We start from the raw sequence: 15,010 nt of genomic DNA on the forward strand, positions 1-15,010 counted from the left end.
GGCTCGCTCTCCTCGAGCACACACACATACATACACACACACAGTTATGGGGCGCGAGCATTGTGGGAGTGTGACGTCAGGAGCACTCAAACTTTTTCACAGGCGCTGGTAAACTGCAACTTTTTTACAGTGTGTTTTTTGTTCATAGCCCACTGTTAACGAGGAATAACGATAACTATTTCATCGGTGCTTTTAGGCGAACGACAGTTATATATGCTTCTGTACTATTTGTGTAAATATACTTAATAAAAACGCTTTGAGAGTTAAATAAATAAATAAATAAACATTCCCCACACTGAAAACTGTGAATTCACCGGGTTCACATATTTATATTACATCCACGTGGGGAAAATCATTATAACTTCACAAATAAGTAAAATAACCAAGGATCTATTATACTGAAATCACGTAGAACACATTTGAAGTCATTTTAGCAGGCTGTCTGCACACTAGATGGAAAGAAGTAAACAAGCCATTTATTTGTTGTAATTTAACTGTAAATGAAAGAGATTGGAGTCATTAATTAGTATATTATCAAAGAACGGGACACCTACAATATTCCCACTGTCAGGACTAAGACTTCATGTTTGTCTTAAAGTTCCCCCTAAAAACATTATTTCATACATACATTTTTGATAGGGTCCTGCTCTCATATCATAACAGACTGGATGATTCAGTAAAAGGAAGCACTTTTCAAATGTAACAGTGATATCAGCTTACAATATGGTTTGAAACAGTTATCGAACGACCCCATGATTTAAATGCACTAATCTGTGCTGACTTTAAGGGATTTTGGCAAGAAATGTCTTCTAAAAAATAAATGATACCTAAATACAGCACTGTGTTCTGTGCACACTTCATGAATGTCCTAGAGGTGGAGATGCTGCTGTTAGGAGTTGAAGGAGGGGATGGATGCTCCCACGTGTTCATCCTGCACAACTCTCTCTCACACACACACACACGCACGCGCACGCGCGCAGACACGCAAACATTTACTCACTCACTATTTTACCTTGTGTTTTTTTTTGGGGGGGAGAATTACTTCCAGGGCATCCGAGCCCATTTCCTCAGTACCCCGACCCCCCCTCACCACAACCCTCCCCACCCTGCTGCTGGATTGATGTGTTTGTGTGACAGAGAGAGAGAGAGAGAGAATGAGTGAGAGTTGAGTAGGGGGTTGGGGGTCTTCACTAAAGCTTTCAGCTCCATGTTCAGGAGAAAACACGTTTCCAAAGCTTTTACGTTCAAAGCAATGTTGCTTCCCTGGAGGGAGCCATGCTGCCCACATGACACTGCGGCGGTGGAAACAACCGTTTACCCCTTTCTTTACTTCTGTTTCTTGTTTGTTGGTTGGTTTGGAGGATTTTTTTATTTTATTTTTTTTGAAGAAATATGAGAACTTTCATAGAAACATTCAGGAGACTCGTGAAAAATGCTCAGACGCCGGAGCTGATATTATCGGCTTCTTTAAACAATGCAGCCGTTTTTGTTTTTCATTTGAGGAAATACTTAATGTTGAGGTCTGCACGGTGGAACTGTCAGGTTTTCAGTGGAGTACGTGCTCTTTACCAGTTCATTTTCTCAGACTGTATATTTTACAAAGATTTATTGTTTTTCGTTCTTTTGTTTTTTTTTTTTTTTTTTGCGTTGTTTACTGCAGTATTTAATGAGCGACTTTTCTTTTGAAAACCTAAATGAAGTGATAAGAAACGGTAAACAACAAATACGTATTCAGTAATAAATTACCTCATGCAAAAACATGATAATTACATTCACAAAACCACAAGGAAGTGCCTATATATTGGGCATAATTAAAGTCTCCTTAAAATTTGTTTACATTTTCTTTAAAATATATTACCACTCACTATTTACATATCTCAAAGTGCCACAAATAGTAATAAATGACTGGCTAAATTTATGGTACATACAAAGAAAATTATACAATTTAAATACCTTACTTTATAGGTGTGCTCTCCCTTGTTTACTATCATCATTAAAGAAACTTGACCATTCCATTATCTGTTTACTGTTCTTCCAGAATTGTGAAACGTTTTTGTTGATAAAGCCACTGAAACTAATTACAACAAGTAAGTTACTAGTTCTGAAATTAGTGAAAATTGAGGCCAGCTTAGTCTTTTGGGAAATGGTCACACTACTTTAGTTTAAATAGCTTCATTGTTTGTTTAAAAATCAGTGATAGATAATGTTCAGATGTGTTTTTGTTTCTTACATATTTATTTAACTATTGTGTAGATCAGGTAGATTAATTAAATAGAATATATACAAAGATAAATAACATCTAAAATCATTTAACTCCTACCTAATTCCTCTATTTTCTTTTTCGTAATATTTTAAGTATTTAATCAAATTAACACATGATGTTCCTTTCTGATAAGCTTCAAAACGTGTTGCCAAAAATACACATTGCTCTGCAGCCACATGTGGTTTGATCAATCTGAAGAACCTCTGGCAGTCTGCCTGGAGGAATAAAAATATAAATTTATTTAAAAGTGAATATACGCCATGCTTTTATTACGTTGTAATAACCTGTGTTCACCCGTCCAAAATGCAACATGTTTTACAGTGGCATTTGGAGTTAAAATATTATTTGCAAAATAAATATATAAAATATATTTTTTATTTTAATGATTGTAAATAAATGACTTCCCTGTGAGTTTAGCATGAGTGAAGATATATTAGCAAATAAAGTCCATTATGAGATGTGTCAGCAAGTTCAAAATATGGGGAAAATCAGAAAATATGTTGCTCTGTTTCATATGGAATTTTAATATAAATACAGTATTCTGAGTACAACAGGAAACATTTATTTCTTATTTTATCAGATTTATTAATGAAAAAATTTTCACAGCTCACCTGGATGTAATGTGACTTTTGTATCTTAAAAGATATTTTCCAATGAAAAAAACAAAAGAAAATGTAAATAAATGTGAATTTATCAAGTGAAGGGCAAGGTACCGTTAAATAGGCATATATTTAATTTACCAAAAAATTTGTAAAATATCCTGATATGAAAAGAATCAGTGAAATATAGTATTAGGAGAGTGTGAGAAATTCAAATAAAATAACATGCAAATGAATGAAACCAGGAGCCAAAAGGAATGATTAATTTAATTCTACTCAACAAGGCTGCACCAACCAAGTAAATATTAAAAATGTAAATTTGCCTCACTTAAATTAATTAAAAATAAAATCAACATGACTTATTCAGGTGGATCAGGCGTATTAGTGATAGAAAACGTGAATGAGATGGTTCCTCCTTTAAAACATTATGATTGTTAAAAGATAATTTTAAGGGTTATTATCATCCTATCCACAATATTAAAATATCATTCAGTTTATTTAGTATTTAGTTTGCCCACCTTTACAGACCATTATACAGCATCCAATCTTTTCAGGAGAATGGATTTTTGGTTTTTGAAGACATCTACAGGGACATTTTACCATAGCAGCAATGTTCAGCAGTTTTCATATCTCACAAACCAATTAATCCATAACACATTCATATGTTATGTTGAGTTCTATTAAGGTCTATGTACTGTTCATCTCATGGTGATAGTTTGGTTAGTCTGCAATGTACTGAATGATTATTAGGAGTCCATATATGTCTCTTTATTTTAAACATTATTTTTGGAAACTTCTCACTTATTTTCCTTTGACATTCTTTTATATGCAAGTGGACCATTTAATATTCTCATCTCCTTATTTAATGTAATAAAGCAACATAATAATAGTCATTCTAACTGGAAATTAAATAAATTAAGTGTGTTTTGCACAGTAATATCCAAGTTTTGCACAGTAATATGCTGATGATCCAAACACTCGGTTTTCGGTTTATGGTGGGTGTGTTACTGTAGCTAATAAAAAGTCATTGGTAATTTAAACCTTACGTATCACTGAATATAATCTCTATTTAAATATGACATCTGTATGTCCACACAAACACCTCCTCAAGCTGGTTTGGAAACAAAGTAAGAACCTGGTGTATCATTTTTTGCATTAGCTTATTCAGACTGGATTTTGCTAGGAGAGAGACCTTCAAATGCTATAGAATATTTACACTCTGTGTAGTTTAAAAAAAGGCACACAGACACAAAGTAATAATACATTTAAAAAACCTTTAAAGTGAACATTTACATGTTAAGGAACATTTCTTCTTAGAGTCCCTTTATTTTTGGGCAATTGCTTATTTTTAAGAGGGAAATTTCTTGGGTTGAAAACTTGAGATGTGACGATATGCAGAAACATAATTCAGGAATAGATTATATAGCATATATCCTTTTAAGAACCACTTCTGAATATTTCAGAATATTTACAAACCATTTGGACACTAAGGTCAAATATTATTTAAACATTATCAGGTACATAAAGAAAGTATTTTAAGACACAATCCATTTTATTCCTCATTCAGGTAAACACAGGACCAGCTCTTTACCCTCGCTAGGATCCTGGAGGGTGCATGGGAGTTTGCTCAACCAGTCTACATGTGTTTTGTGGATCTGGAGAAGGCATTCGACCGTGTCCCTCGGGGTATTCTGTGGGGGGTGCTCAGGGAGTATGGGGTACTGGGCTCTTTGTTACGAGCTATCCAGTCCCTGTACAAACAGAGCAGGAGTCTGGTTCGTATGGCTGGCAGTAAGTCCGACTGGTTTCCAGTCGGAGTTGGACTCCGTCAGGGCTGCCCGTTGTCACCGGTTCTGTTCACAATTTTTATGGACAGAATTTCTCGGCGTAGCCAAGTGGCGGAGGGTGTCCGGTTTGGTGGTCTCAGGATCCCATGTCTGCTTTTTGCAGATGATGTGGTCTTGTTGGCTTCATCGAGCCGGGACCTCCAGCTCTTGCTGGACCAGTTTGCAGCCGAGTGTGAAGCGGTAGGGATGAGGATCAGTACCTCCAAGTCCGAGTCCATGGTACTCAGTCGGAAAAGGGTGGAGTGCTCTCTCCAGGTTGGAAGTGAGATCCTGCCTCAAGTGGAGGAGTTTAAATACTTCGGTGTCTTGTTCATGAGTGAGGGAAAGATGGAGCGGGAGATTGACAGGCGGATCGGTGCAGCGTCAGCAGTAATGCGGGCTCTGTACCGGTCCGTTGTGGTGAAGAAAGAGCTGAGCAGAAAAGCAAAGCTCTCGATTTACCGGTCAATCTACGTCCCAACCCTCACCTATGGTCACGAGCTTTGGGTAGTGACCGAAAGAACGAGATCGCGGGTACAAGCGGCTGAAATGAGTTTTCTCCGCAGGATGTCTGGACTCTCCCTTAGAGACAGGGTTAGGAGCTCGGACATCCGGGAGAGACTCGGAGTGGAGCCGCTGCTCCTCCACGTCGAGAGGAGCCAGTTGAGATGGTTCGGGCATCTGGTTCGGATGCCTCCTGGACGCCTTCCTGGAGAGGTGTTCCGGGCATGTCCAACGGGGAGGAGGCCCCGGGGCAGACCAAGAACACGCTGGAGAGACTATATGTCTCGACTGGCCTGGGAACGCCTCGGTATACCCCCGGAGGAGCTGGCGTCGGTGGCTGGGGAGAGGGAGGTCTGGGTTTCTTTGCTCCGACTGCTTCCCCCGCGACCCGGATCCGGATAAGCGGTGGATAATGGATGGATGGATGGATTCAGGTAAACAGTTTCTGTTAGCCATGACATCATTAGGAGCTTCTTGTTACATTCCTTTTCTTCTTCTAGTTCTTTAGCATTTACTACATGAAAACAGTGGTACAGCAGCAAATGAAATAGTGGTGATGCATATGATTACAGCACTCAACTGTGTCTTTTATTACTATTTGCTTACATTATTCAACTGTTTCATTCATTGATTCACTCATTCATTTGTTGATTCATTCATTTATTCGTCTGTAACTCCTTTATAATGGAGTTACAGTGCTTCCAGAGCCTACCTGGAATCACTGGGCGCAAATTGATCTATTTCAGTGTTTACATATTTGTAGTGGTTTTGTCAATGGAAAACTAGATGCCAACTACTATTAAAACTAAAAAGATTTGTTTTTGCAGAGAGAAAAGTTGAACTTGTAAAACTATAATATCATTCAAGCCATGAATAGATCACAGAACAGGCAGAAATCCTGGATTCATTCATTTATTTTAAAAGTCAGTAATGATTACTTCAATCATACAATCACTCATCTTCTATAACAGCTTCATCCTGATGAGGGGCACAGTGGGCCCAGAGGGTCGGGGTAAAACTGGGGTCAAGCTGAGTTGATGTCATTCAGCCACAAGTGCATCACCAAGGTCAGGTACTGATGTTGGATGAAGAGTTCTGAATCACAAACTCCACGCTACCTCATTCCAGTGGTATTGGATGGAGCTTCATCACTGTTCCACAGTTTGTTCCCACTGTAGCCCAATCTAGACGTCGCTTGGTGGAAGTGTAAATTCTCCCTTTACAGAGATGTACAGAGTGCTCAAAAGCTTGAAATGACACTTAATTTGTTCAGTAATTTTACAGAAAAAGGACTGTTGCATTTTTTTTTTCTTATTTTTCTTTGGGGTTTCCTGGGCCTTTTGGAATTAAACTTACATTGAAATTCCTCAGAAATGACAAAATGAAACTGTACATAATGGCCATTTTAAAGCAAAAGTATATAAATGAAAGGGAGTAGCCTATGCTTTTAAACTCCAGTGCAAGTTTCTAAGAAAATCTTTAATTAGTGTATGTGTTTTTTCTATGGCAGTTCTGTTTTGGCAACTGCAATTTGAAGTGTATATATGTCACACTTCATCTCTCTCTCTCTCTCACACACACACACACACACAAGCACACACACTGTTGCCTCTGTTAGACATCAGCTTTCCCACATTATTTAGCCAAATCGGTTACTTTCTCCACTGATTCTATACCAAGCCCAAACAGAGGCTGGACACCCATGCACAAAAGCTGAATCATTTCCCAGCCTTCTTCAGTCTTCTTTCATTATCCAATTGTTTATTTATTTGTATAAAGGACCATATATTTTTTGACTTGGTGGTTGGGCTCCACTCAGGTTGATTACAGCTGAGAGGTGGTCTGTCATTTAAGAGTTGCAGATCGATTTTAAAGTGCTGTTTGAAATGCCATGCACCACATTGGCAGTCCACCGCATATCCCCACCGCCGCCCCCGCCTCCCCTGAGTGCTCTTTCCGACTCTCCACCTCAAATGGCCTTGTAAAAAAAAAAAGAAGCCATTATGAAGAACAAGGGGAGGGTGAGTTTCAATGCACAACCGCTTCTTCCTCCCAAACCAAGCACGTCCTAATTAGGCTTTGATTAACTCTAGGACCAATTTCTCACGAGGATGTTCAGCTGAGATAGAAAGAGAAAGTCGTACACAAACATTTAAAGTAAGTCTTATGGAACATCGTTTAAGTGATGAGGAACCGGTGAGGTCTGCAGCTCTTTATGAGTTAGTAGCCAGTAGCTCTAGTTCAAGTCCTAGACAGTCTCTGATGTCATTTTAATTCCACTCCTTTTGTCTGCCCTTCTCCTTATCTTTTGTTTTTTTCACAGCAGAGCTGCCACCTTTGGGCTGGAGTCATCAGAGCCTTGCCAAGCACCATCAATGACAATAATAGCAATTATAGTAAAGGCTGATTTGTAAACATCTGGAGTGGATTTCCTCACTAGAGAGGTTTTTGCAGCTTACAAAATCCACTCTGTCCCTCTCCCCCTCTTAGTGCTTCTAGATCGGGTGGGGAGGTTTTAGGGGGTGGCTAGTGTTTTATTAAAAACATTTAGGTAAAAAAAAAAAAGATTGGAAGTTTAAATGAGGCAGGTCTGGCGATAAAGAACGTAGATGTACAGTCTGACCGCTGAAAGAGCCATCACGGTTGTTTGCTGAGTGCCCAGAAAGAGTATGCTCTTTTTTTTTTTTTTATTTAAAGCCAAGCCAAGCGAAAAGCCATAGCGGGAAGTGGAGCATTTGTTTAAGTTGTCAGTTGTGGTCATCCCCCTCTTTCTTTAGGCAACGCTGATGAACTGTTGCATAACTGTAGTTACAGGATCTTAGTTTTACAAATGCAAATTTACACCACAAACTACAAACTAACGTGACAATCAAGACTGAACATTCTGTAAATATGAAGCACCTCTTGTGTTTGTAATTTACTCATGCATGCACTCTAATTATCAAGATAGACATACATAAATAGCCTTTGAGGGTGAGTAAAAGTAGTGCTTTACCTTTATGACAGTATGCTCTTGTTATTTGCTCAGTGAAACAGGTGCATTAGAATGCCCCATTTCCATCTTTACCCAGGAGAAAAATGTAATGAACATAAATGCAGGAAAAAAAAATCAACATTAGCTCATACCCAGTGCTGTTGCTGTCCAAGATTTACATTTGAATAAACAATTTTCATATATTGGTGGAATAATTCAAATGCAACCATAAAAGAAGTCCAGGATATCATCTCTGTCCCACTACATCCTCTGAGTCTCTCGGCACGGAATCTCTCCAATCATGGAAAGAGAACAAAGTGAAAGTGAGTAAAAAGTGAGTTTGTGCTCCTTGGACTTCATTCCTGGGTGCCTCATGTTCTAATTCTCCACAGGTTCTGAAACAACAAAGCCATTTAACAGGGTTGGAAAAGTTGTGTTGTTGATACTCATTAGAAGTCTATGGAAAAGCGATATAAGTAATTAATTAATTCATTCATTCATTATCTGTAAGCGCTTATCCAGTTCAGGGTTGAGGTGGGTCCAGAGCCTACCTGGAATCATTGGGTGCAAGACGGGAATACACCCTGGAGGGGTGCGCACATTCACTCACACACTTACACCTATGGACACTTTTGAGTCGCCAAACCACCTACCAGCGTGTGTTTTTAGACTGTGGGAGGAAACCGGAGCACCCAGAGGAAACCCACGTGGACACGGGGAGAACACCAATATAAGTAATTTGGGCTGGAAATATGAGTCCATATTTATCATGAAAATTTGACACACTGTTAAGGAAATCATGTGCTGATTCCATGATATAGCAAAAAATGCATACAGTGCATTTCATTACACTGTGACTTTTAAAGGTTACAGTAAAGGTTTATTAAATATTTATTGCAAATGAAGCTAATTATAAGTGACACTGTAAATGAGGGGCTGGCCCACATTAAGATTTTTGCACTTTAAGAACTTGAGTGACACACACAGATCTGTCTCTTTGTTCTTAAGTAAATATAAGTGTAACTGAGAATTAAACAACTAGAGAAGAAGTACAAAAGACTCAGATCATGAAATTTATCAAAATGAAATTGCACTGAAACACCCAGCATCTATCAGCATTGAATATTTAGTGTGTTAGACTAGGCTTCTCTGAGGTTTGAACTGCGTATTTCTGTTTTTAGATTTTGAGGAGTCAACATAAAAAATATTCAGTGGTGCGACCAATAACAAAGCAGTAATAAACCTGTTACTAATTTTACATATAGGATTTAAATACGTAATACTCAGGATCTAAAGGTTAACATAACTGAGCAAAAATTAGATGCCTTTGCTCCATCCATCCATCCATTATCTGTAACCGCTTATCCAATTTTAGGGTCGCGGGGGGTCCAGAGCCTACCTGGAATCATCGGGCGCAAGGCAGGAATACACCCTGGAGGGGACGCCAGTCCTTCACAGGGCAACACAGACACACACACATTCACTCAGACCTACGGACACTTTCGAGTCGCCAATCCACCTGCAACGTGTGTTTTTGGACTGTGGGAGGAAACCGGAGCACCCGGAGGAAACCCACACGGACACGGGGAGAACACACCAACTCCTCACAGACAGTCACCCGGAGCGGGAATCGAACCCACAACCTCCAGGTTCCTGGAGCTGTGTGACTGCGACACTACCTGCTGCGCCACCGTGCCGCATGCCTTTGCTCACAGTAGTTAATTTTGTATCTTCAAATTCACATGTGTATTACATGTGTTAACATGTGTATTTTAACATTCTCATGAAAATTTTAAGATAGAAAAACTAAATTAAAAACCTCAAGATGGAATACATGCAATCAACGTAACTTTATAATAAAACTGCTGTGTAACAAATGGTATGAGTATGTTTTTTACTGCAGACGTTTGAGGGCATAGTCATTTAGAACTTTATCCTAAATGTGCAGAAAACTTAACAAATTAATCAAAAATATTTTTTGACCCAACAAGTACGCAGACTTAGCAGCAGAGGTGAGGGAACACGGGTGGCAAGCATATGTATGACCGGTGGAGATAGGTGTCAGGGGATTTGTAGCCAAGTCTGCCACATCCCTGCTTGTGCAGTTCGGCATTAGGGACTAGAAACTAAGGGCAGCTGTGAAGGAGTTATCAGAAACAGCTGAAAGGTCTAATCAGTGGTTGTGGATAAGGAGAACACAGATTACTTGGGGAAATGCACTGTAGTGATGCTATTGTGATTGTTGGTGAAGTAGCATGTAAAGTTCACATGGAACTGGTGGCAGTGAGCATGCATTAATGGTGCCAGTGGGGCTAGGCACAGCCTTAGTCACCAGGGAGGCCAGTGTGGATTTACGGTTGTTGATGGTAAAGGGTAAGGTAGGACTTTAAAGCTGTCTTGGACGTTGGACGTCCACTGTTGAGCCTTCTGGAGGTGTCGTGGGCTTATTTCAGCGAAACACCAATGAGAGGAGGTGCCTGCCTGATGACCCATATGAAGAGCTAGTGATGCAGTGGCTGGTTTGGGTACTCATGGGCTGGGCTCGATGAGTAGCTGTAGTTGTTAAGGATAGCTGGTTGCTGATCGGATCATAAAAGACCACAGCAACCTTAGTGTTGAAGTGTAGGAATAAAAAAAAAACAATTTGTGGCTGCAGGTAGGAAGAGAGTGTGGTGGGCCCTATGTGAAGCTCTAATGGATTGGCCTAGGATATTTTACATCTTATCCTGTGTGTCACGCCCTGGTCCTGTCTTGTCTCTTTTCCGGGCAATGTGCTCTTGCACATGTTTCTGTTTGTTGTTGTTCCTGTCTCTGCCCCAGTCCCGCCTTAGCTCCACCCTCTTGTTGTGCCTCCTTTGTAGTCCTGCCCTCTAGTTATCTGTCCCAGGTGTTCCTTGTTTGTGGTGTGCATTTAAGTTCCCTTGCCTCTGTGTGTGGTTGTTGGACATTCCACCTTTGTTTTGCTATCTCCAGTCTGTCTGTCTCATCTGTTACTCATTCCCTTGAAGTCAGTCTTTGTATCTCTCTTGTCTCCTGTCTGTTTGTGTCTTTACTCCATTTAGGTTTACTCTGTTTAGGTCTGTGTCCAAGTTTACGCTGTTTAGTTCTGTGTTCTAGTTTAGTCTGTTTAGCTTCTTTGTCTAGGCCCCTGTTTAGCTCCTCCTGTCTAGGTTTCTGTTAAGCTCTCTGTGTATTGTCCTTCTGTCAAAGTCTCTCTGTCCAGCTCATCCTGTCCAAGTGTCTCTGTCTGTCTGTCTCTTTAAGTATCCTGTCTCGTTATCCAAGTCTGTCTGTATCTGTTATGTTATCCTGTGTTATAAATAAAGTCACTGTGTTTTAGCGCGTGCGTCCATCTCCGTCTGTCCGCTCAGTCCTGACACTGTGTATGATTATAATTCATGGGTTGCAGGTGTTGTTGCAGTACAGTGAAGCCACCATATTGGGGACATACTCATTACTCAAACACACAACTCAGTCAAAAACTGTGATGTTTAAATAGGTTTATTATTTCTGTCAACACTTGTAGTCCTGTTCCACTCTTAGGTCAAAGGGACAACGGGATCATTTAGCCTGTAAATGGGTGGATGAGACAAAGGAAAATGTGGCTTGTGTTTGTAGCCTCTTACACATTAAAATAAAACACGAATGAAATAAAAACGATTGCAGAAACTTGATCTCTTTTTGAATAGCTCACACGGATTCAGACAGAAGAGCAGAGAAATGCATTTAAGACTGACGTGCTAAACAATGTTCCATGAGATCCTATGATGAAAGTGCTAATGTGTCTTTTTCTCCACCATAGACAGAGCATGATCCTTTACCCTTCGACACTGAGTGGAGGTGGGTTTCTATGTCTCTGGGTGTTGTAACACTCTGTCCAGTGCAGGCCAAGCAGTTGTGTATGAGATAAATGTATCTGTTTTTCACATTTGTTTATATTAGTTCTATGCTCTAAACCAGACAATTGGTCCCCAATATCAACCAAAAACATTACATCTAGATTTAAAAAATATTTCATATATTTTCTTTGAAGTATGAAAAACTTTGATTTTTTAAAGTGACTGTTTAATAAATACCCTGTCACAGAGCTGCTTCTGGCTATCCCCCCCCCCCCCCCCCTAAATCTGGTATTTAATGAGATACATAAGGCTCGCTGTTTAGCTCCTGAAGGTCTACATTCGACCATATTTAGCCGTTAGATATCAGAGAGAAGAGTTTCCTGTTCAGTGTTTCAGGTTTTCAAGGTGTTTATGGGCAATTTTACCACCCAAAATCTAACTTTGACTACAAAACTAAAAGGTTACATATAATTCTGCACTTCAATAAACTCATCTAAGATACAGATAACTTTCTTAGTTTCCAAAAATCATCAGGCGTTATCTAAAGAACCTAGCTGTCTTTAAATAGCCTAGCCCTGCCAGGCCCTGAGAGTTTCACATTGCCAGTGAACAGGAGGGTTAATTGAGCTATGCAGCTACAGTAAAGCGGTGTACAGTATCAGTGGCTGCAGTGGTTCTGGCTGATGCTGATAAAGGACATGGGTGGAACTGTTAATGCCCTGCAAACTGACGTCATAACACTGCAAGCCCTTTGGAACAAATACTTATCAATAAATTCTAAAGAGAAAACATATCACTTAGTCAATGACGTCTTTAAGGTGTATTCATTGTGGAAACAGCTGTTAATCTGTGCACATATTTTGGGATGAGTGGGAGTGCTGTTTGTAATCGAGGAACTGATAATCCAACATCACTACTTTATTAATATTGTGGCCGAATAAAATCAAATTCTCCAGGCACTGTTGCAGCATCTCATATCCTTCATTTAAGAACAAATGTTGGCCTTGATTTTGGTTTTATAATATATGTTCAGGACACAGCAACCTCAGTGTTGTTTACAGCAGAAGTTTAACATTTAAAGGAAACATTTGTTCTTTCAGAGTTTGTTCTTCCTCTCTCTCTCTGTGTGTGTGAAGGTTTACTGTGAGTTGCATACAGGCAGACAATGAAAGGCAATTGTGATAAACTTTGTCTCATTGCCTTTGAAGATCTGATTCACTTCCTCACTCGAGTTACGTCTCAAAACTTAGGCAAAGAGAGACAAACAGACAGCTATATCTTGCTTTGCATTCTTATCACTGCCATCATCTCTAACAATGAAAAAGTCTGTGTGTGTTTGTGTGTGTGTGTGTGTGTGGGGAGGTGGGGGTTTTGTGGTGGTGGGGGGATTGTGTGCATGTGTGTGTGCATGAACATTTTTTTTCAGTGTGGGGGATGGGCCAGAGCATAGGGGAGGAATAGAAGGAAGGTGATAGACAGAAGAAAGAATGGAACACCACAAGAGTGAGAGAGGAAACAGTGAAAGATATGGCAATTGAATGGGGGTTGGAAGAATTTACCTCTGTTTGTCAAGAAAACTAAAAACCACATTGCATTCCTGAAGAAAATAAACCTTTATAGCTGCCTCACATATCGTTATTTCACAAAATGGTTATGAACACACACTTTTACGATGATTCTGAGATAAGGATTCAGAATATTATAGTCCCTAAATAATATGTATTGTTTAAGATTTACCCCTGCTTTATTAATTCTCTGACAACACGTGGGTTCAGTGGTGATTGGGAATAGTTATAATTGTGTTGGAAACATCGCAATCCCTGGTTCCCATTGCCAACAGTGTAAAGAAATATGTTGGAGCCAGTACCACTCTCTGCGAATGAACAATTTCACGCCAAACCAGTATTAAAGAATATGGGTACGTTTGGAATGGAAATATGAAGGCATTTGTAAAACTTTCTGCACCAGTTAAAGCATTATTTCATGAACTGTACATTCATGCCAAAAATCAAACAAACAAATAAACAAAAACTATCCAAGGACCTTTACTTTGTCATTGTGTATAGAATCTTTACATAATGTGGAGGTTTAAAAAAAAAAAAATTCTAGATTCCTGTACATTTTTTCGGGGAATTTAAGTTATTAATATCAGGAATAGCTTCACATGACAGTTTTGGTATTATTTTTTATATTGCACAAATATATCTAATGGAAAACCATATCTTTATTACATAGGAGAGTAGAAGATTTCTGATTTCTCTTTCAATATTTTAGCAATGGAAAAGCACCAATCAATGACATAGTGCATGGCCAAACAATTGTAGACACATGTTTATCCAACATTTTATTAAACAAAAATATGTTTATTCCCCATTACAGGAAACATTTTTGAGATTTTTGGTCATTGCCATATGAATTTTATTTGAACAAGGAGATCAGGTGCTGATTTTGAATGACTAATTCTGGGTCGTAAATGTCTCCATCTCCCAACCATCCACACCAAGGTTCTCAACATCGTTTATATTCTCCACTGTATCAGTTTACCATTACAGAACAGAATATGGATTTTTCATCTGAGGAAGTCAGTGGGTGGTGCTGAAATTACAAATCAGCAGACTTTTCATAGACGAGGTCTGTTCAGTAATGATATCTTAGAAGCACGTGTGCACATACACTGAACTTCTAAACAGCAAAACTCCTTGAATTAACTAATGCCCTAAAATCGAACATGGTGTGGTTTTATGGTGAACACACAATGACTTTAGATTATCTTTTAGAAGCAAACATAAAACAGAATGCAACTTCTGCAGAAATAATCCAAACTTTTTAATTCTAGAGAATGGTGGATTAATTAAAGTTGCTGTGAATTGAAGATCAGACTTTTTATTTTATTATTTTATTTCATGTCATATTTCCCAGCAAAATATTCAGCATGTAACTATATTATGTTATAGGTCATTTTTATTTTTTGTGATACTGCAATAATATAAATAACATAAATCATA

The sequence above is a fragment of the Hoplias malabaricus genome, chromosome 5 (genome assembly GCF_029633855.1).
Source record: "Hoplias malabaricus isolate fHopMal1 chromosome 5, fHopMal1.hap1, whole genome shotgun sequence".
Lineage (NCBI taxonomy): Eukaryota > Metazoa > Chordata > Actinopteri > Characiformes > Erythrinidae > Hoplias > Hoplias malabaricus.